General features: G+C 42.1%; 1 protein-coding gene across 3 annotated transcripts in view; it reads left to right on the forward strand.

The window, feature by feature from the left end:
• The window catches only part of CRTAC1 (cartilage acidic protein 1), a 155,336-nt gene that overhangs the window by 18,048 nt on the left and 112,631 nt on the right, over positions 1-24,657 (forward strand). The gene's annotated exons all lie outside the window — the stretch shown is intronic.

The raw sequence follows: 24,657 nt of genomic DNA on the forward strand, positions 1-24,657 counted from the left end.
ATCCACAGGCTTTCCAGGGAGAAGATTTGAATGCCCTGCTTCAAGGCACTCTGTTCATATTTCAGCCTCCTTAGTTATGCAGGTGTTACTTCCTTACCAGTGAGACACTAGAATCTCTATATAAGAGGGATTTAAGGGTGACAATTATGGTAGAAGGGGATGCTCAAAGCTGCCTTTGCACAGCATTTTACACAAGACTAAGAAAACATTAATTGCCTGTTTCAGAGAAGGGGGGAGGTTGGCGATGAAGAAGGATAGTTAAACTTCCTCTAAACCATGCCTTGACGCCCCTGGTCCCTTCTCTCCTGAGACGCAACATTGTGTATCAAGAAAAGATTTGGAGTCCAAATAGCTTGACTTCATGCCTTAGATCTACAGCTTTCTAGTTGCATGATCTTGAGTCAGCCCCTTATGCACCGAGATTCAGATGTATCATCTGCAAAAATGGAGATAGCAATATGCCTCCCTATCGTGAAGCTTCAATCGCTGTTGCACGTGAGTGCATTGTAAATTCTGCCAATCACCATTGATAATCCTTATTTATGGAGCACTAATATGTGCCAGGCACTGTGCTAAGCCTTTCCACGCACTGTCTTATTTAATCCTCCTGACAACACTATGCAGTAAATATACAAGAAAAGGAAATTAGGGTTCAGAGATGGTGAGTGACTTGCCCTCTATCAAGTAAATAGTAAGTGGATGAGTCAGGATTTGAACCCCGCGGCTCCCTAACTATAGAGCTGCTAAACTACATTGTACAAAGTTTAGTTATCACTTCAAAAATCAGCCAATCAATAAATACACTACAGGGGCCTGTCAACCTCATTCTAGAAGGCTGGAGCTTTTATGGCAACACTGAACAAAGTAAATGGCAAGTAACATTATTTGTAGCAGTTGCATGTAACAGTAGAAACCACTGACTTTGACATTGGAAAACCTGGTTTTAATCCTGTGTCATCCAATAGTTGTGAGCCTTGTGCGAGTTACTTAACTACACAGCCCCCACTTTCCTCATCTGTAAAATGGGCATGTTGAAATCTACCCCTGCCTACCACACAGGGCAGTGGTGAGGATTAGTGCTGATGATGTATAGAAAAGATACTTTGTAAGTGCATTTCTTCTTTCATTTATTCTTTTCTTGTACACCATGAAGAGTAGAAGTTCCTAGATTCTAGATCTCCTGGAAGTCTAGATTAGTGTGCTGACAAATAGAACTTTCTATGATGATGTAGAAGTTCTATGTTGGTTCTGTCCAATATGGTGTCCACTAGCCACGTGTGGCTATTGAGCACTTGAAATGTGGCTACTGTGACCAAGGAACTGAATTTTTAATTTTATTTCATTTTAATAATTATATAGCCACATTTAAATTAGACAGCACTGTTCTGGAACTTCGGAAGGAAAACTAAAGAGCAGAGTGTGATAGAAAAGGGGGAAACAGGAATGGTTGTAATGACCCTTATTGCCGGGGGTGACCTGTGCAGGGTCGGAGCCAAGCAGCTTGTCTGTGTTCAGTTCTGTGACTGTCCAGTCACTCTCTGAGTCCAAGAGAAGCCTTCCTGGCCAAATCCTGCTTCCTGGAGCCTGTGGCACTCTGCCAGGGTCTCTGGGTAAGGGGTGGTGATGCACTTCTGAGATGTTCTGGTTGGCCCTGCCTCCTACCAGATGACACCAGCCTCCCTCTGGTAGGCACTGGGAGCTGACAGAGGACAGAGAACAGTGAGGCAACTTCCCTCCTCCCTATCTTTCCCTCCTCCTGGGCCCCCACAAGTTACTACGATGAGCACGTTCTCCTTTCATCTTGGACGATGGGTGGCAAGCTCAGATTTCCATCCCATCCATCCTTTGAGGTGCAGGGGATTGTTACTGCATCTCCTGAGCATCCAGCTTCTTGCTTTCCCAGTGCTGGGCGTTCATTTCATCTTCCTTTTCAGTGAAGTCTTTTTCTCTTTCTCTTCCAAGGAACTCAAGAAATTTGCTTTTGTGTCTTCTATGGCAGAGAAGCTAGACCATCATTCGTAGGCAGTTTAGAGTAGATGTCTAAACCTTGTCTAGCTTGCTGCTTCCTGTGGGGCCTGTAGCACTTTGGAGTTAACCTCTAGAAGCAAGAACCAGACCATCCTGGGTCTTTATTCTGAATCAGCCAGAGATCAGGGAAAGGCCCTTGTCTCTTCTCCCAGTGAAGGGCTGAGCCAGGCAGCCCCTGTCTGAGAAAGCTGGGGCTGCCAGGTGTTCTTCTAAAAGATGACATTGCTCACCGCCAGCAAAGAGGAAGATTTACATGGAGGACAGGAGGGCGAAATTGGGCAGCCTCCCAGCTCCAGGTCAGGCCTTCTTTGTGGCTGTTATTGAAGCATTGTGAATTCTCAGAGCATCAGAAAGACACGTTCTAATTTAAGTACCAAAATGCATTCCAAAGGCAAATATAACTCTTTATTATCTTCAGCTTAGGATGATTTGTCACTGTCTTCTTCTTTGGGCTGGATAACCAGATGTTGACTATACAGACATACTTAAATCAGGACCTTGGCAGGTCATTCGGCCCACCCCTTGCCTTCCAATAAGGTCACACCTATAGTTTTTGGAGGCTCCCTTTATTTAGAGCCTTCCAAGGGAATGTGTGCAATCTTTTCATAATCCAGCTCAATTACTTATGTCAAGAATCTGTGTGACTAATCTGAATCCCTCATATTCGAGCTTAGTAAGCCATTTCTTTTAACTTTTGTTTTGCTATTACCTTTGAAGATATAAACCAAGTGGTCACTACCCTTTCAAATAATGACAGCTAGGATCACTGCGCTGCCTTTCATGCCCTGTGGACTCCTTGGCAACATTTCTGACTTTGACTTTCATTCAGTTTTATCCACCCTACACCCATATTTAACTCTGTTTCCTTCTCTGTTTGATGGTAGACTCTGTTTAGGAATCACATAGCCGGAATTGAAATTTTTAAAAATTGAATGTGAATGCCTTTACCTGGGGCACCTGCAGTCCAGCTCCTGACAGGCCCACCCTCTATTATCTTATAGACCTTTCCATTAGCTGGCACCTGAAGGCGTTTGCGTTTCTGACCCCTGGGACATTGGGCAGCTCTTCAGTTTATAAAATGCCCGCACTTGAACTTGTCTTGGATTTGTTGACCTTGTAGTGTGTCTGACTCCAGCCCTGTTGCTTTGAGTATTTACTCTTTGAATAGGTTTGTTTTGTTTTGCCTTTTTGGTATCCTCCTTCTGGGTATTGACGGCATTGATTTTGAGCATGTTGTGGGTGAGTTTGTGTTGTTTCAGAGTCTTAAGTTAATTGTGATGGAAGGCGTGTGCACACTTCTGACTCTGGGAGGAGCAGAAAATGACCGCCCTTTGCTCCGCGGGGGTGGGGGAGGGAGAGGGTCGGCTCTGATCCTCCGCCACAGCTGGGCGAGTGCCTCCGCATGTGGAGGGCTTATCTGTTAACCGGCAGGTGCATGATTGCGGGTCTGTGTACAGTCGCCTCTCTGCGGGGTGAGGGGAGGATTTGATCACCCCCGGAGATGTCGACGCACGCACAGACCATTGAAGATCTTCGAGACGGGTTCCCTGGGTAAATAAAAAGCCTGGTGGCTTCTCCTTTTCTCAGTGGAACTAAACACCCAATCTACAGTCTCACGAAGTCTGGAAAGGAATCCCTGTTGGTGTCAATCTTGAACAATTCCTTTAGAGGAGCTTTTGTTTCCTGGGATATCCCCAGAGGTCTGAAATAACCCCTCTACCCTGTCAGTTTCCAAGAAGTTTTGCCCAAATGGAAAGATTGTAGTGGTTCTAAAGTTTAAATCACGATTTAGATCAGTTTTTCTACACAAAGAGCATTCACTTGATAAAACCTTAACGCATTCTTCACACTTGGAAGGGTTTCGTTTAAAGGGATGCTACGTATTGTAAACCAGCGTTTCATTTTTTCTTAATTTTGCAGCTATGTCAGAAAACTTTTTTAATTTACTAAAATTAATTGAATTATTTTAAAGGCAAACTGTATTCGGTTACCAGATTAATCATAATCATATAGGAGATATTTTTGCCATTATAAGTAATAAGAACAATGATAAAGAATGAGATATTTATCTATGATTAAACCAAAGCAGCATTTATGCATTTTATTACCAGCATATATAGATATATGCAGTATATATAGATGTATATAGTGTGTATAGATAGATATAGTAGATAGATGTAGTATCCATATACATATATTTAGGTCTATGTAGTAAACATAAATATATACAGTGCATATACATACACACACACACACTTTCAACAAAATAGGAAAAAAACTTTTGAACTTTCAGTCTTAACTGTTTTGTAAAATATCAATATGACGTTCTAATAGATTTGATCATCAGTTTTGACAACTTAAAAAGTTAGATTATTTCAGTTTCTCTTTTTTTAATTTAAAATACCTTTTACATTTTGATAACACAAATGTTTTATTGCAAAAAAATCCACACAATATAGATGAAAGTAAAAATCCATCTTTACCAACCTCCCATCCCTACTCCAAGCTCATCCCAGTGCCCTTCCAGAATAACAATTGTTTCCAGTTTAGTGCTTATACTTCTGAAAATTTCTATGTTACATATATATATTTTAAAAATATATAATTTCAAGAGGAATCAAACTGATACACATTGTTCCAGAGCTTGCTTTTTTCGGTGTAACATATTCATTGTTCGAACATATGGATCTAACCTAATTTTTTTAAGTTACTTAGTGTGGATGTGCCACATTTGTTTTGCCACTCCTCAAGTGACATTTAAGCTGTCTCTAATCTGTGACCATTGCAGACAATGCTGTACTGCATATCCTTACACACATATGCGGATGTTTCTCTGGGATGATACCAAGAAGTGGAAATGCTGGGAATGATATGTACATTTTATACCTTAATAGATATTGCCAATGTTACCAATCTCAATCTTTTTCTATGTATTCATAGCCTAGAAATAAAGGGTAATTTGGGGGATTATTGATATCAACAGCTATTCAAACACCTACTGTGTGTACTGCCACATAGGCTCCAGGGTCTGAACTTTATCAATTTAGATGTAATAAAGAAGGGGGGGAAAAAGTCCTATTCTACATCTGTAAAAGAAGCTGCTGCTGTTAAAAACTGGATTGAGGAACTTCAATACTCTGATTCAAACTGCTAAAAAGACTTCCTCTAAAGCTTCCTCTGCAAAAATATATTTCTTAAATGGGTCACCCTTAACCCTAAGATTCATTGTCCTCGGTATCATGGAAGAATGATTGCAGGGTGCCAGCTCTTCTGCTATGGTTAAGCATGGACTGCCCCTGATTTTGAATACTAAGAAGACAGGAGCTGGAGCAGGAGTCAGGGCTTTTAAACCCATTCTTAAAACTTTTATAAAAGGGTTACTCAGTAGTGCATGACAGGTTTTTGAGAGATATCTCAGTGCTACATCTGAACCTCCTTCTCCCCAGCCCTGGGCAGCCAGAAGCAATGGGCAAAAATTCCACTCCCCACCTCAAGTCACAGATTCTCCTGACAGCTCAAAGGACTGAGGCCCCTACGTAGTTACCCTGGTCACACACACACACACACACACACACACACACACACACCCCCAGAGCAAGGTGTCAGGAGGTGTGGTAGGCAGAATAATGGCTTCTAAAGATGCTCATTTCCTACACCCCAGAATCATGAATATGTGACCTTGCACGGCAAAAGGGACTCCACAGAGGTGATTAAGTTAAGGACCTCAAGATAGGGACATTATCCTGGATTATCTGAGTGGGCCCAATGTAGTCACAGCCCTTCAACGTAGAAAAAGGGAAGCAGAAGAGGAGGTCCTAGTGATCTGATGTGAGAGTGGCCATGGAGGGAGTGGCCCCAAGTCAGGGAATGTGAATGGCCTCTAGGAGCTGGAAAAGGTAAGGAAATAGATTTATCCCTAGAGCTTCTTGAAGGGAATGCAGCTCTGCCAACACCTTGATTTCAGCACAGACCAACGTTGGACTTGTAACATACAGAAGTGTCAGATAATCAATTTTTTATTGTTTTATGCCACTAAGTTTGTGGTGATTTGTTACAGCAGCAATAGGAAACTAATACATTAGGTAAAGGTCAGGTGCTTGGTGACATTTCTCAGAGAGGTGATGGCCGTTACCTCTGAAGATTTTAATAGTATTATTTTACTAATTTCACAGCAATAAAAGAAATATACCACCCACAAACATATTATTTAGAAGAATAAAAGAATATATTTAAAAGAAATATATCACCAACAGAAGTATTATTTTTATTCAGTGACATTCCCCTAAGAACAGGTTCAGTTTTGGAAAGAAGCCCTTAAATCACACTTCATTCCTAGGCGGCCATCCACATTAATTCACCCTGCAGCTCGCTGTGTGACACCTGGTACCATGGGTGGTTGGAGGTGCGGAGAGGGATTCAGAACTTTTAAAGATCTCACTGTCCTTGGTGAGGCAAACACACTCACTTGGGTGAGGTCATAAATGACGTGTGCCCCCAGGGAGATGCAAACATTCCGAGAGGTCATAGCAGGTGGAGAGCACTTCTAGATGAGAATCACAGAGGCCTTGGAGGGGCATTTGGATGGTCTCAAGAAGGATAGGTTAGGTCTATTTAACAAGGGGGCAAAGGCCTCTCCATGTCGAAGAGAACTTTACGCTTATTTGGATTTTGTTGTTTGTTTGTTTTTAAATTAATTTTTTTTAAAGCATTTTAACAAAAGACTGATTTTCACAGAGTATTGAAGAGTATTTAAAAAAAGCTGCTCCAAAATAGTAATATAATTAAGACACTAAAATTGCCTTTGCTGAAAACGGCAAAGCTACTTTTAGTCTGAATTTTTCATCCATGCAGAAAGTGGATGTATGCCCTGTCTCCAGTCACTTTGCTTTAAACTCTCTTCTCCCATTTTTTTAAGTGGTGGGCTGGATGGAAGGTCTTCCTTGTCCACTGGGTCCCACACCAGGCTCCCCAAGGTTCAGGCCCACAGCAGGCAGGAGCCCAGACCAACCCTCTGCCCCACCCTCACAGCCTTCAGGCCTTTTTCCTCTCCCCCCTCCCTCCCCCCTCCCCTTCCTCCTCTCAAGCTCACCTCACACTTTTCTCTGGAACAGGTGCCATTTCCACCCCTGGAATCACTTCTGCTCTGGGGGTCCAATCTGACCCCTGCCTCCCTCTCTTGTGTTTTTCCTCACACACCCCTTCTCCCCAGTGCTACTGACCTGGTGAGTCACTTTCTTTCAAGAATGCTATGGTTTTGACTTAATTTTCCCTCTGAGGAATCAGTTACTTTTGAGGCGCAGGTATCTAAGAAAACATTCAAGGATGTGAAGAAGCTAAAAGCAAACATTCCCCACTTCAAATTTTTACATGCTCTCCCCTCGTTTACCTTCACCTGTTTGCAGATTAAAGTTGTGAAGGGGTGGAGGGCAGAAGCAATGTCTTGTATTTTACTTACATCATCTCACTTTAAACCATCACAGCAGTCCATATGATGTGTAGTATTTAATTGAGTCTAAGTCACACATTTTTTCACACTTCTTTATTGAGGTATAGTTGATTTACAATGTTATATTAGTTTTGGGTGTACAACACAGTGATTTAAAATTTTTATAGATTATACTCCATTTATAGGTATTATATATTGGCTACATTTCCTGTGCTGTACAACATATCCTTGTAGCTTATTTATTTTATATATAGTAGTTTGTACCTCTTAATCCCCTACCCTAGTGATTTTAACATCTCTAAAATTGGGATGTGACCTACAATTGGCAGCTTGCATTTAATTGGCAGAGTTTTTTTCTCTAGAGATACATAAAAAAAATGGTGTCTGATCCCTGATGACATTTTAGATTTGATGAAAGCACTGTAGATAGGGTTATCCCCATTTTGCAGATGACGAAACCAAGGCCCAGAGATCTGCTGAGAGTCATAGAGATGGTGAGAGACGGAACTGTTATTCTATATGTGCCCATTGAATTAGGTTTGTTAATTGCGTTGTTCAAATCGTAATGGTAGTTCATTTCTTTCTGTGGTTCTGTGTTGTTGTGTATATGTTGAGGCTACTTTATTAGATGCAGTTTTAGAATTCTTTTTTTTAAATTGAGATATAATTGACAAATAACGTTATATTAGTTTCAGGTGTACAACATAATGATTTGATATTTGTATATATTGCAGTGTCTTAAGAATTCTTATATTTTCCTGGTGAATGAAAGCCATTATCATTATGAAGTGACCCCAGCCATCGCTAATTATGCTTTTGGCCTGATGTTACTATAACCACTCCATCTTTCCTTTTGTTAATATTTGCCAGGAATATCTTTTTTCCATACTTTTGCTTTGAACTCTCCAAAGCCCTTATGTTTTATGTATGTTTCTTGTATGCAGCATAAGTGTGGCTTATGTTTTTTTCAACTGTTTAACCATGTCCGTCCTGCTGTCCTGTTACTAATGAGATTAGTCCATTCCATTTAATGGGAACATTGATATGTTTAAACTTGTTTCTATTATCTTATTTTTTTAACTTTCAAGCTTTCAATGCTTCTTTTCTTTTTCTTTCTTGCTTTTTAAAAATTGATTGATTTAGGGGCTTCTTTTTTTTTTTTTTTTTTTTTTTTTGGTTGTGAGGTAGAGATTCTTGTTTTTGAAATCTCATTTTTTGCCTCTACTGATTTGAGATTTATACCCTCTACTTCTGTACTTTTAGTGGTTCCCTTTGAAATTTTATGGTACATTTTTAACCTAACAAACTCTAAAATTATCAACCCCTTTCTATACCAATACAGGGATTTTAGTACACTTTAACTCTGAACACCATTTCCTGGTATACATATAGTACTTTAGTCTTGCCCTTTGCAAACACTGTAAGTTATAATTATTGTTATTGTTTTTATCTAAAGGCAGTGTTTTTATTCCTATCCATTTTTACCATCTTATTTGCTCATTTTTCTTCTTGCATCTCAGAAAGACCTTCCTATCATTTTTCTTCTTCCCAGCATACCTCTTTTAGCTGTTCTTACTGAATGCCAGTTGCTGGTAAAAATCTCTCGGTTTTTGTTTAATCTAAAAATATATTTATTGTATCTCCATTCTTGAAAGATAATTTTTCTGCATTCAAAAATTTTAGGCTGACAGTTTTTATTCCTCTGTCACTTGTTGCTAAGATGCCAATCATTAGTAATGTCATTCCTTTGTAGGTGGTCTGTCTCTTGTCTCTCTTTTTTGTCTTTTGGATTTTGCAGTTTCACTACTATATGTATTGATATGGGTCTTTTTTTTAACCCAGCATGTGCTTCCTGAGTCTGAGGATTCCTGTCTCTCATCAGCTCTTAATGGTTCTCAGCCATCATCTTTTTAAAACTCTGTCCCTTCTCTCTACTCACTCCTTTTAGGACTTCACTCAGACATGTCAAGTTTTCTCATGCTAGCCTCCAAATCTCTTAACCTTTTTCATTTTATTCATCTCCTGTCTCTCTGTGATGCTGCATTCTGGGTAACTTTCCGGGTATATCTTCCAGTTCACTAATTCTTCCTTCAGTTGCATCCAAACTGTTGAGTTTTAATTTCAAAAACTGTTTCTCATTTCTAGGAGTTTCGTATCCTTTTTCAAATCTCCCCAGTCATTTCTGATAGTGTCTTGTTGCTTACTCATTTATTTCATTCTTTGTTCCGTTAAACATTTCTTACATAGATATATTCTGTATTTGACAATTCTGATATCTACAGTCCTTGGGGGTTTAATGTGTTCTTAGTTTTTTGTTTTTTTCTTATGCTTATTTGGAGTGGCTTCCCTTCTTAGTATATTTGCTTGATCTTAAAATGTGGGAGTTCTGTGGCCCTAAAATGGAAATGCTTTTTACCAGAGAGGATTTGTAGTTATCTCTGCCGAGGGCCTGGGGGTCCTACTGACCTGGGAACACTATAGGTCTCTCCAAGGGTTAATTTAGGATTTAATGTAGGATTCTAGGGTTCAGGATCTCCACCATGCTGCCAGTTCAACCTATTTGTTTACCACTCATTGCTGCCAGATCTAGTTTTGGCTCACTTTTCTGTGGGATGGGGTAATTTTTGGAGATTGCCCTTAAGTTTGTGCCCAGTAATACATTAAAGATATGTTTTATCTGGGACCTACTTGTTTTGTAGTGATAACGTCCTTCAGCAATCTATCATATGGATGGAAACATAAGTCTGGGGTTGTCAATAAGTTTAGGATCTCCAAGTCTTATTTTTCTATTACCAAGAAGACTTGGGAGGGTATGTGCAGTTGAAAGAAGTAGTATTTAAGAGATTCTCTTCCTTATCTCTTCAGAGATGCTTTAATTTACTTTTTGCAAAATAGAAACATCTCTATAGCATGGGACACTTGGGTGTGAAATGGAGAAGTATAGGGATGTGTGTTTAGGGGGAGAGAAGCTTGTGCAATAAGCCACATGCACTCAAGTAGCCAGGCCAGACCCTTGGACTGTGCCTCAAAGGAGGAACATGGGAAAGTCAAGATTAAAGTCCATTTCCAGTGTAGATGATACCATATAAGGTCACTGGTGTTTCGTTATGTCAACCATGGAAGTGTGTGACTGTGCACATCAAAAAGGACCCCTTCTCCCTCAGCAGCCATCTTTCCATGTTGTTTATAGGATTACAGCCATATGAAGTCATGGGCAACTACCCAGTATCCTTTGACATGCCCTAGTGTTGTGGTCACTCTGTATGCTGGCCACGAGGGGGCAGTGGTAAGATGAGCAGGCTAATGAGGAGTCTACCTGGTTGGGAGCTACTCTGGAGAGCAGCATTGCACTGGTGGGGTCATCAGAATAGGGTAGCAGAATCTTCTCTTTGGACCTCCACACTGTCTTCATTCCTTCTTTTGGGAAGAACATTCCTTCTCCTTTGGAGAACTGTTCTAATCACAGAATCCTTTGGAGCTGCCAAAGTATCCTTTTGGCCACTAGGGATTAGTCTGGGGTTCTCTGTGACCTAAGACTGTCCAATCAGCTTCTTGATCTGAGATTTTTCATCCTGAATCTAAGGAAAGCTCTACCTTTGCTCTTGGATCATGAGTTGTAAGACTATATTACAGTACTACCACGGACATATCCCCATCCCCCATCCCATGGAGGAACCTGAGAGAATAAAGGTTACACCCAGAAAGAAGAAGAGAGAATTCTAGGGGCATCAAGGCCATGGTTCCTCTACCTTTGAGGTCCCTAGACCTATGGGTCTCCTGCGCCTCTCCTTCAGTTCTGGGAGCACCTTGCATACCTTCAATAAATCCTCCTCTCCCCATTTTTTTCTACACCTAGTTTTCTCATCTCATGCCAAAACTAATGATATGTAAATTTGGACAAGGCAGCCCCTTTGCATGCTAGAGCAAGCACCCTATCTGGTGCTGTGTTGCAGACGAGAGCATAACCGTCCTAGCCCCAAAGGAGATCCTGTGGCTACCTAGTCAGAGGAAAGATTCTTAAGGATATATAAGAGTGGTTGACGATCTGTGATTAATGTTAACCGCGGTTGACGATCTGTGATTAGTGTTAACCTATGTTTCTGAAGGAGTTTTTACTAGCTGGATCACATTGAAAAGGAAACTCAAACCAAAGAAACACCATAATGGTATTCAATTAAACAGTAAGCATTCTGTATATATACTTTGATCAAGAATTCTTCTTAAAATTTGCCCTCTCACTTTAGATTGCGGACTCCTAAAGGCAGGAACTTTCTCTTTTTCATCTGTGCACCTACAGTGCCTAACACGTAGAGTTCAATAAATGAATGAAGTGAGATAGGCAGGGGTCTCAAGGATGGATAGAGGGTCTTAGGTAAGGGGGTTAATGACAATAATAAGCATTAGCTATACTCAGAAGCAATTGATTCAAGGACTTTAGTCTTGAGAGCAGCGTCAGTCAATTCAATAAACAAATCCTACCTGCCTACCTGCCACGTGCATAGCTGTGTGCTCTGTGCTTTGGCAGATACAAGAATACAGACCCTTCCTTCAAGCCATCTTAGTCGTAATGGAGATAAGGCACATGTGGAAATAACAGGGCAGGGTGTCATATGAGCTCCAGAGGAGAAACTCAGTCCATGTTCAGCACACTTATCAGGCTCATCTCCCCAGTGAATATTTCAGTTTTCCAGTTTCTTAAAACACTGAATTTGATCTGAGGTTGCGGTCATAAGGCTTTTTCCCCATCTGGAATCTCTCTATGATGTCACAGGTTAGATCTTCTCTTATTACAGCCAAGGTCCCTGTGTTCATTTCCCTTTCATTAAACCACAATAATTGTTTGTTGACTGAGTAGTCCCAAGGAACTGACAACATTATTGAGCCTCCAGTCCTGGTTCTTCCTGGTTCCTGTCTAACACCTCAGAGAGGCAGTAAAATGCACCACTAACTACAAGTGCCAGCAGCCTTGTTTTGTTTTTTTGTGTTTTTTTTTAACATAAACTTTTCCGTCCGTAATCTGTTGTCGATATTCTTCCCTCCAAGCCAAAGCAAATTATGGAAGAAGAAGGAGGGAGGAGTAAGCTAGCCATTTCCCCCAATTCCCTTCAAATAAGATGGGCCATAATTCTAGTTCCTTTAGTATCTTTTGAAGTTGTTTCCCTATTCTGGGAAGCTGTGGATGCACCAGGCTATAGCCAAGGCTGCATTCCTCCATCCCCCATCACTCATTGTTCCATCTGGCTGGCCTGGGAAGGCCTTGGTTAAGCCATTTCAGCCCCTGATTCCTGGACAGCACCAGAGCCTTGGAACAGACCCAGAGGCTGAACGCTGTCCTTCCCCCACTGCATCCCCACCCACACACAAAGCATTTTGCCACCACAAATTAGGGAAACTTTGAAACATATGGCAAGTCCCATTATAAGAGTTTCCTTTCCATACAATTCATGAATGTCAAAAGGCAAGAGCTAGTGAAATAACATATCTCAGAGTATCTAAAATCCAAGTCAATCTTTGGAACATATCTAACATTTCATGGGGAAATAGATCTTTAATTTAAAACTAGGAAGTAAAAAGAGGACAACTTCATTCTTGGTTCAAAAAGCTAGAGAGCTAAAGAAATTTTCAAGGGACACTGGTAACTTTCTGATGACTTTCAGACAATTATACTTCCGAGGCTGTGGTGAAGACAAATGAGATAAGACATATAAAGTGCTTATAACAGCATCTGGCACATTCTAAATGCTCAATTTTTAGTGTGTTGAGAGTGATTTTGTTTATTTAATGCCTAATATAACAGAACCAACCCTCATCTTAGAAACCTAAAAGTGTTTCTCTCTATCCCTTTTTCCATCAATGGAAAAAGATAGCACTGTGGAACATTTTCTGTTTTTAAATTAGAACTATATATCTTCTGTTGTTAATTTTTAACACAGTCATTTAAACATTTTTATACTGTGCTGTCTGAAGACATGCTGTCCTAAAATAAGTTGTCTTGTATTTTACTTTGTTTCCTATAAATCAATGTCCCACCTAGAAAATAGTTTGTTTACTCCTATTATATTACTCAGCTTTTATTCATTCATTCTACAATTTTTTTATTAAGTTACCATGTGCCAGGCACCTTGCTGAGCCCTGGGGATTAGTAGTGAACTAGAGCAACTCCTGCCTTCACAAAGCTCAAAGAGAATCAATATGCCTGATGAATTAAAGAAATTTGTACTTTGAGAAAGAATTTCAACTTCCTTTAACCAAATCTTGTATCAGAATTCATAATTTGTAACCAGAGACGTTTCTCACTTCCACTGTCCATTTTTGCTAAAACATGCTAATAAGAAATAGAATGATAAAACAAATGATGTTAGAAAAGAGAAGGCATGACTTGGGCAGTCCATGAATTAATCAGCTCCTGAATAATCAAGAGGTGATATATAAAATGTAAGTATCATAGTTCATGCCTTCTTAAATAATTAAACCTATTAAAGAAGGGACCAAAAGACCACATTTCAGAAGAAATTAGTAGCCTGAAGGCAGAGGGTTAGCAAAAAGGAGCTCTATAGTAGCATGTATAAGTCTTTTCTATATTGTAATAAACCAAGCAGGTAGCAGTAAGAGGGATGGTTATATGGATTCTCGCATATATTTTAAAGTAGCGGGTGCCAACGTAGAGGTTGCAGAATTATTACAAGGCATCTGAGAATCTACCTGTGCATGGGCATTTTATCAATAGACACTGAAGCACAGCGACTGTTATACAGAGATTTTTTTAACCTTAAAAAGGTACCTTCATACTTGAAAAGAGTTGAAAGCCATGGTCTTAAAATATGTGCTCATGTACTGTCAAAGGAATGGGGTTAAAAGGAGCCAGAGAAGGGTCACTGAAAGGAGAAGAAAGAGTGAAGACATCAGACAAGAGATGGAGAGAGGATGAGAGACTGGAGCAGTAGGAGGAGAAAAAGAAGCGAAAGAGGAAATGTGCACGAGATATGGAAGGGAAATATGGAGTCATGCAAACCTGCATTAAAAGTCCAGCTCTTAACAAACTTGTGGTTGCCAAGGGGTGGGGGGAAGAGGTGGGGGAGGGATGGAGTGGGAGTTTGGGGTTAGCAAATGCAAACTATTATATATAGAATGGATAAACAAGGTCCTACTGTATAGCATAGGGAACTATATTCAATGTCCTGTGATAAACCATAATGGAAAAGAATGTTTTAAAAAAGAATGTATATATATGTATCACTTTGCTGTACAGCAGAAATTAACACAACATCCAGCTCTCTCTCTTTCAAGCTGTGGGACCTTGGAAGAAGTTACCTAGCCTCTCAGAGATTTGGTTTCCTCATCTTTAAAGTAGAGACGGGAATAACTAATAGCTTACTTCATAGCACTTGTGGTTACAGTTAAACAAAATAATGGACACAAAATGCTTGGTCTTGTGTCTGACACATGGAAAGTACTCAAAGATTAGCTACCACCACCACCAGCATCATCATTTCTTACTGTCCCACCTTTCATCTGTCCATGAGATCTTTCAGAGTCTTACCTGTCAGCAAACACCTGACTGTACCTTCTGGTCAATTCTTACCTTTAATGAACTGGATTAGTCAGAACTCTTTTGATTGCAATAAAAAGTAACCCTTGCTAACTTATCCTCCCCCTCACCAAAACAAAAGAGAATGTAGTGGAGGCATATGGGGGTAACTCACATAACTCAAAGAAAATCTGACCAACTGAGCCTCAAGAAAGCAGGCACAGGGGCAGCGGGGGGACGTCAGGATTGACGGGAGCCAGAGTCCAAAGACGGCTGGGATCACTCTCCCTGACTTTCTGACTCTCATTCCTGCCTCTGCATCCTGGCCTGTCAGCCTAATTACTTCAGAGCATCTTTCTCCCTGAGTCTGGAACCAAAACAGCCAGCAGCTCCTGGCTATATGTCTTCCCAGCCTGGCCACCAGAGAGAAAATTGCAATTACAAGAAAGGGATTCTGTGTAGCCATGTGCCCATCCCTGTGGCTCAAGGAAACCATCTGGTTAGGAAAGGGGAAAGGGTTGATCCTCCAAATATAAGGGGTTTTGTTCCCAGATCTGAGAGGGCAGAGTGCTGAGCAGACAGACAACCATGATGCAGTGACTTACTGAGCAAACGTTCATTAAACACCTACTATGTGCCCACACCTGTATTCAACACTACAGACACAGAGGTGGCCAAGACATCCATGGCCCTGCTCTCATGGAGCTAACATGCTAATGGCAGAGATAACAATAAACAAAGAAACAGGAAATCTGAATTTCTGTAGAGAAAGAAGATGCACACATATGCACAAATGTGCATACACGTGCGCACTCGCACACACGCGCTCACACACACGCCTCTTGGGAAAATCCCACACAGCCAAGTGCTGACACACCTTCATGATCGCCCCCAGAGGCCTTGGGCACAGACCCATTCCCCTTTCCAGGCTGCCCTAGAATCCCTCAGTTAAATCATCCACTTCAGCACCCATTTATCTTCCCTTCTAACCCTCAATTTTAGTCCTTTTGAAACCTATTGAGATCCAGTGATGCAAAAAAGACACCAGCTAGATTTCCAAGAAGATTTGCATGTTCAGAATTATGAACTAAAGGTAGGGAGGTCTGGAGAAATGTTCCACATGAACTCCAGTCAGGGAAAAAAAGCAAAAGAGAAGAGAATAAAATCAGTGTCTTCTCAGAGTGTGTCATCCGTGAGAACCATGGCTTAGGAAGGAATTAAGCAGGGCCTGTCACAGGGGACCAAGGGGCTGCAGCATTCCAACCTCACTCTCACACATGTTAGATGCGTGTATTTGTATTGGATGTGTTGGATGTATATTCGTGTGGATGTGTTCCAAATATTTTTTTCTAATTTGAATATTTTTAAAATTATGTGAATGATTTTGGCAACCCTGTCTTAGCGTTCCTTCATTTTTAAAATATATTAAGAGTCTCAAAAACTGGAAGTGACCCAGTCCTCTTAAATTTTAGGAGGGTCTGGTATTAGCGTTTAATGAGCACCTACCGTGTACCAAACTCTCTGCTTTGCCCCTCACATGCATTCTCATTTAAGGAGGTGCTATTGTTTCCTATTTGTAAAGGAGGAAAGTGAGACCCAGAGGGTCTTGCTAAAGGTCATGCAGTTGTTAAGGAGTGGAGCTGGGAGAAGACTGTGTCCCATTTGGCTCCAGGGCCCAGACTCTTTCCTTCCTGCCACAGGTTCCTGAGCTGGGCGGGTCTGGGAGGAAGTTGTTTTCACTTTGTAGCAAAATTAACTAAATAAGGATGATGTAATTTTTTCATAAAGCCAAAAATATTTCATCTAAAGGACTGATTTTTTAGTTCTAAGATCCTGTCCTTTCTGCTTTTTTTGGTATTAAAAATAGTTTTATGGTTATCACATCATAGATGGTAGTTGTTGTTTTTTTCATTGCCCTTAGTTGGCAAAATAAAACATTGGCAATCCCGTGTGAGTGCTGCAAAGTCTGTGTTTTGAAATTTTACTGTGCCATGAAATCTCCAAGTGTGGAAAGGACTGCTCTATATAATGTTGGCATCTCAGAAAAGCAGAGCTGCCCTTCATTGAGGGCCTGCCATGTGCGGGCACTGGGCTGGATAGTTTTCATCCATTATCTCCGATCAAAACACTAAAGGGAGGCCTTGCCCTGGTTTTACAGATTAGGAAACTGAGGCTTAGAGAGGTGAGGGTCCTTGCCGAAGCTCTCGGGCTCCAGCCCCACACGTTCACTCTCCCAGGGAAGGATGCAGGCTGCTTGTGAGCCCAGCGTCTCCCCGCCCCCTGTGTATTTCACCCCCAAGCAGCCCCCTCCCACTCCCGGGGAGACACTAGTGTTCCCCGCTGAGGTTACAGCCTCCTCTGCACTTCACACTGCCTCTCACAGAGCCCACCCCTTCCCGCACACACTGAAGCTTTGATAGATCTCACAGCCTCCATAAACAGCATGTTCGAGTGCTGAGGCCAGCTTTGGCGACCCTGTCCTGGTTCTCTGGTTGGAAGAACTTCCTGGAGAAACTCAACAGTGAGGTGGTGAGCTGGGTGTGTCTGTCGCTCATCGGCCCGGGCCACTGAGGTCGAACGAGTTCCCCGGAGCCCTTGTCAGTTCGCAAGGAGGTCTCTTCTTTCAGTGCAGGCCAGGTTGGGGCGGTGGGGGGCAGCGGCTGCCCAGAGGGCCTCGGGCCTTCCTTGCACGTTCACAGTGGTCTGGGTGCGTGCACACAGCCTTCCCTCTGTGAGCAGGGCGTGGAGCGTGGTTTCCCCTGTACAGGCTGGGGCTGGTAGTCTTGGGAGCATGCACACGTGGTCTACACCAGGGGACCTTGGCATTTTGCAGAGGCAAATGCACCTTTGGGTTGGGTCTCACTCATGCCCCAGCTGATCCACAGTCCCAGCCTCATGGTGTGGCCTCACGTGACTGCCAGCTGCGATGGTGGCAGCTATTCATGCAGACAGGAAGAGGGCCTGGGAGAGGAGAAAACTGAGCTTGTTCCCTGGACTCTTGAGTCTCTGAGGGAAAGAGACAGGGTCTGGCTGTGCCTGGAGAAGATGGACCAGACTGTAGACCTATGTACTTTTTAGGCGATAATAGATAAAGGGAAAAACTTCCATCAGCTTTTGGAACTGGAGATGGCCAACGAGGCCAATGTAATTTACAAAGTGAGAAATACGTTGACGAATAGAGCAAAGCTGAATATTTTACATAACATTATGCAGGAGTAGTAATAATAATAGCAGGACTGAGCTGTGGTTCATTTTTGTCATTTTTGGGTGCTTGGTCTTTAGTCCCTCTTCCTAAAAACACCCTCCCTTCCTTCCTTGTGGGAAATTGCTTCTCCCCTTTTGAAGATTCTTCCATCAGATGCCAAGGGGTGGAGCCAAGAGGTGGGCACGAGCCCTAAGCACATCTAATTGGAATCTCCCCTGACACTGTCATTTTGCGGCAGAGCAATGTAAGGATGGAAGAAACATTTGGAATTTAGCCATTTTTGCTGTAGCATCTGAGCTAGGCTGTCACAGGGTTCTGGCTCCTTCTGGAGCTGTCTGTCTGTTCTGAGCCTGGTCCTTTAGCCTTCCCTTTGAACCAACAAGCTCCCCAATAGCCTGCCAATCAGTTCCTTTTCACAGAAGTGAGACAGAGTCAGTTTCTGTTATTTATAACCAAAGAACCCCACCAAGCCTCCCCTGCCCAAATTAGTGCCATCCTCTTCTTGGTGGCCCACTGGAAGGTCGCACACCTGGTTCAGTGGTGCTGCCATTGGTCAGTCAGTGCTGGGCCTCCTCCTTTGAAATGGCTTTAGGGGGCTGTTTCCATGCCACACAAGAACACGTGACCTTAAAACTGTGCCTCAGTTTGGACCCAAAACAACATTACCAGCTCAATCGGCTGGTTATTCACCAGACTTGGCTACAAATGCCAAAAAAGCCTTTTGACTGTTTCCAAAAATAAAATCCAGCCTCACAGGGTGAGGATCTGCCACAGTTGTGCTTATTCCAAATAACATGGCATCAATCTTGAAGACAGTTCTCCAGGGAGTCCCCAAAGTATCTGGAACAATGGCAGCAGCCTTGGGATAAATAACTGGCATCTCTGGATGACTGCTCAGCAGGGGGAGGGATACCAGTTTGGATGGATATATTCTGATATATTTATTAAATAGCTCATCTCATTATCTCATTATCTCAAAGTCATACTCCATGGTGGAGACATGATTCTAAGCCTAAAAATTAGACTCCGTTTTAAAAACCCTTTGGAAAATCCCCTACATACAGCCTGAGAACACCGCCCCACCCCACCACCAAACTCACTCTCCAGACTTGGCCAGGTAAGGACTTTCCCCTTCACACTGGAAGCAGTGGCTATAATCCGTTGTTCTTAAGCAGGATGTGTGTCCTTTGCTCAGGGATGGGCTGCAAACCTAAAAACAAGAGAACACATGACATCCATTAGCAAATGCTGCTTTTAGAGCCTCTTATGTAGGCATCATGCTTCCTTGTTTTTTAAGTTTCTCTTAGATTGGGAAAAGCCTTGCCCTTAAGTTTCCCCAAATAAGAATGTGAGTGTGTGTGTGTGTGTGTGTGTGTGTGTGTGTTGTGTGTACATACGTTTAGATGACACTGTGGGCACCAAATTGAAACAGTAGAGTGGACAGTACACACCCTCCCCACCCTCACCCCCATCTTGATGTGATCACCTGGCTGTGTACACATCCAGTCAAACAAGAAGAACAATAAATCCGCCCTCATCCACTCCCATGTCATTGCCAGGTTCAGGGTCCTGGACCACCCTGACAACTGAAGAATCCCACTTTCAGGCAGCAAGCAAGAGAAATGTGGTCATTCTTGATATTTCTTTTGATAGGGAAAAAAAAGGAAGAGTGAAGCTTCAGAATTGACTTCTGTCTTTTGGTGTCTTAAAATTTCCATCTCTTTGTGATCAAAAGATCACAGCCCAACAAGGGGAGGGAAAGAAGAATCTCTACTTTTGGCAGGCTCCAAGACAGTCTTGGATTATTTATTTGTTCTGTAACTCATTTCTGTCAAACATTCTTTTTCTATCTCTTGTCATAAAAAATTGAAATGCTCGTTTCTCAGTGGATGTCTTGGCTTTAACTATCTGTCTGACCTTGGACAAATTCTTTAACCTCTCTGAACCTGTGTTCTTGAGTGTTAGCACAGCATCTGACACAACACAGATGCTCAATAGGTATGTGTGAGTGAATGAGATGATTTCTCAGGTCCTTTCAGCTGTAACGCCCTGTGGCTTTCCTGGTAACTGAAGGGAATGTAACAGTGGGTTCCCTCCCTGTGGTGGACATCTCTGTTGCCCCTGGGCATGTTTCATATTCATTTGGGGGCATTTATTCTCAAAAGCATGGTTCTGCCATCCTCCTGAGCATGTTCAGTACCACACTAGGCATATAAGGTTCACCTTGGGAGTCTAGAATTCAGGGTCCACATGGTTTACCCAGAATTGACATTGACAGCCATTGCTCAATGCACCTGACTTTTGCTTGTCAAAAGTTGTTTGCTCATTTACTCTGTGTTTTTAAAAAACTTTTTGTAGACAGCACCTCCCCTGTTTCCTTCAACTTTTATTAGTTGTCTATGTCATGCCACCCATAACAGATAGGCGAGACCATAAACTTTGTTCAAATGTTGAGTCACTCGTTGCATTCCTATTTCTCAGTTGACTAATTCCTGGATTTGCACAGTTGAGGTGCTTCTGGGGTTAATGTTGCTCTTTTGTGAAGTTGATTTACAAAGTGTGTCCCCTAGAGGCTCACCCCTAATCTGAATTGTCAACTGGGGACCCGCCAGAGATTGATGACGGGGGATTATGATTGTCTACGTGTTGCGCTTTCATCCAGTTTTCTGATGTGTTTTGGTAATGATGTTGACAGTTGTGTGAAGATCTGTTACTGAAATTAAAGCAGCAGCAGCAGCATTGTTGAGCTTGATGGTTAGATTTGATTAGATCAGAGTGGGTTTTACTTCTCCCTCAGTCAGCAGAGATTTACTGTCCACCGACTGATTTAACTTTGTGATGGAAGATGGTTAGTGACATAACTTACCATCAGAAAAAGAAACATCAAGGAGCATTGAAATGAACACCTAACCTTGTTTGACTTCTGTGATGACCTTGAAGGGGCTGGAAATGTACACATTATCAAAGATTTCTGCCCGTAGAGCATCATAGAGAAAATAAATGTTGACACGTTTTGGTGGACATTTGTATTGATGAGCATCTTCAAACAGTAGCTATCATTTGAGTGAGTCAGAGGCTTTCATGAAATAAGATATGGTAAAAAAAAAAGAATAGGATTATGGTTTCTGGATTTTTCTTGCCACTGGTGAGAAGTGAAGGTAACCTTTTATGAGTCCGAGTCTACATGACTTAAAGCCACAGTGAGATGCTAGGAGAAAGCTCATGAGCTATCAAATGCAGGAATTTCCTAAATTTCACTCTGTATATGAATTCTTAAAATAATCATAACCAATAATTTACAAAAGAAGAGATGCAAATGGATAATAGCCAGGAAAATGATATACAACTTCACGAAGAATTTTCAAGATGCAGTGTAAAATCCGACAATAGTTTTCAGTAACAAAACTGGCAAAAACATAGACAGATTATACTACTCTATGTTGGCAAAGATGCAGTGAGGTGGGTATTTTCATGAACTACTGGTAGGAGCTCAAAAATCTGGAAAGAAATTTGTCAAAAGATACTAAGAGTCTTAAAAATATGCAGACCCATTGACTGTAATTCTGCCTCTATAACTCTGTCCTAGGGAAATGATCAGAAATATATGGTCAAAAATTTATGTGCAAAGCTATTTATTGCACCTCTTTTATAATAGCAAAAAACAGAAGCAACTTTATTATCTACTAGTAACAAAATGGTTAAGTAAATTATGGAACACCAACATGGTGAAATTTTATGCGATCATCAAAAATTCTCTTCAAAGAATATTTAAAGGCATGAGGGAAATATTCATGATATCGTAACTAAGGGAAAGAAGCGTAATGTAAAACTTGATACGGTATGGTCCTCACTTTGTAAAACATTTAAATATGCACAGAAAAAGACTAGAAGGAAATACACAGTTATATTAAAAGTTATTCTAGGTGGCTGATTTAAAGGTGATTTAAATTTCCTTCTTTATGACTTTCTGTATTTTTCCAATTTTTGAAGAATTAGCACGAAGTATTTATTTATAATCAGGAAAAACTTTTAATGATCATAATCACAGCATCCATAGGGTCACCCAAGAATTTGTTTTCAGCATTTCAGATCCTCAGGACGAGAACGGGGAGAGCAATTATATGTTTCTCTTCACTAATTTGGAAAGTCTTAGCAGAAATTCCTTGGGCTCCAGATGCCTTGTTTTTTCAGCCACTTGACGATTTTCTGCACCTTGTCAAGAATCAGAGGGATTCTGCAGATTCTTTCGTCTGATATCGCAGGACAGAGCTGCAAATGTGTTCCTCAATAATTGTCTTAACTGGGAAGGCCTCTGAAATGCTCTTTCCAGAGATCAGGGACAGCTTTGTTCTTATTTAACAACTCTCCAGCCAGGAATAACAAGCGGGCTGGGGGCTACTCTGCGTGTGTGTGTGTGTGTGTGTGTGTGTGTGTATGTGTGTGTATGTATGTGTGTGTCTGTGTCTGTGGCACTTAAATCTACACATGTTATAAAATGTTGGAGGAATGCTAGATGGTTTCATGGGGTCATTTTTCCATCTCTTGTTTGTGCCAAATTTCTTTGAGCCTCTGCCCTGTTTTATAGATGCCTCAGTTTCTCTCCCTCTGAGTGAGTGTCAGTACCTGGAAATTAAAAGCCTCTACCTCCCAGCCATGGCTTGAGGAGGTTGGACTACATGATCTAAGGTGTGGTTTAAAGTTGGTCACTCCCTCTATCCCTTCACTTTTCTTTTCTTTTTTTTTTTCCTGCCGCGCCACACAGCATGTGGGATCTAAGTTCCCTGACCAGGGATCGAACCCACGCCCCCTACATTGGAAGCGCAAAGTCTTAACCACTGGACTGCCAGGGAAGTCCCCCCTCACTTTTCTTAAGAACTCAATTGTGATGTTTTGTGGGAGTGACTCCCAGGACTTCCACAGACACTACTGATGGTGGATTAAAACCCACCCTTCAGCTGGCAAAAACGGAACTCTTGGAGTGTAGAACATAGTATTGGCAGTTCAAGAGGCTTAGAAGCAGATGATAGACATGGTCTCTGATTTAAAGGGGAGGCAGGACCCAAACATTTGCCCATAACTTAGATGGATTGCATTGAAATGAAGTGCTTTGCTAGATACAGCTTCCCAAAACCCACCTTATTGGGGGAGGGGGAACAAGTAACATTCATTGAGCACCTACTGTGTGCCTGGCATTGTGCTGAGCACTTTACATGAATCTTCTCATGTACTCCTCAGCAGTCCTCTGAGATAGATACTATTATCCCCACCCCAGCCCCATTTTAAAGATGAGGAAACATCAGAGGTTTAAGAAACTTTCCTGAGGTTGATTTAAGTTGCAAAGCTAGAATTCAGCCCCAGAGCTCACACAGGCCATGTGACCAGTGTGTCCCAAGCTTGCTCAGAAGAATCACCCGGAGTGTCTGTTAAACAGACAGCTTCCAGGCCCTTGGAGCCTCTCTGACAGGGTGGTCTAGAGAGGGACCCAGGAACTGGTAGTTTTAGCAAGTTCCCCTGGTGATTCTTACCATCAGGAAGGCTTGGGGGAACCCATGTTGACAATACTGTGATGGTTTTCAGGCCTGGCTGTGAGTTAGAATCATCTGGGGAGCCTTTTTAAAAAATCTTGGTGCCCCGCTCCACTCCGAGACATTTTAATTTAATCGGACTCGGGTGGGACCCAGGCATCAGTATCTTAAAGCACTCCAGGTGATTCTCAAGTGCAGTCAGGGCTGAGAACCACCGCTCTGCTGCCTCGGCTGATTAAAATTAAATCAGCCTGACTCACTCTAAAACAACACTGGTAAAAGAAGAATCACTCGGTGCCGACCAACTGTCTCTCACTTCCAGTTCCGCAAGCAGAGGAAGTCATGTAAAGGCTGAAGGAAGAAGAGCAAAATACCCAGCAGGGTGTGACATCTCTCCCTTTTGTCCATTTGCTCCCCAGCTCCTGATTGAACACCAAGGTCTGAAACCCTGGAGGTACTTCATACGCCAGAGCTTGGACAAAGAGGGGGATTCTCTTGCTCTTTTACTGCAGTGGTCCTCAAACTTTGGCATGCGTCAGACTCACAGGTGGGGGGGGAGCTTGTTAAAACAGGTGGCAGGACCCTGGGTCCATAGTTTCTGAGGCAGTTGGTTGGAGGTGGGGCTGATGCTGGTCGGGAGACCACCCTTTTCGGACCACTGCTCTAGCACCTTGGCTGTCACTGAACTCACGTGCCACATTAGCGTAAGGGTGGCCCAGCCCTGTTTCCTGGCCAGTGAAAAACTGTGCTTTGGAGGAAGAATTTCTCTGAGGGAGCCTTCAGCTGGGTCTTAGACCCTTTGACCATGACTTTTGCAGGAGTCACCACTGAGGCATCTAAACAGATAAGTCAAGGACCAGTCCCATTCCCTCAGCACCCCATCCCTGCCCTCAGTCCCAGGTTATCACACACACACTTCCAGACA

Source organism: Eubalaena glacialis, chromosome 1, assembly GCF_028564815.1.
Source record: "Eubalaena glacialis isolate mEubGla1 chromosome 1, mEubGla1.1.hap2.+ XY, whole genome shotgun sequence".
NCBI classification, from domain to species: domain Eukaryota; kingdom Metazoa; phylum Chordata; class Mammalia; order Artiodactyla; family Balaenidae; genus Eubalaena; species Eubalaena glacialis.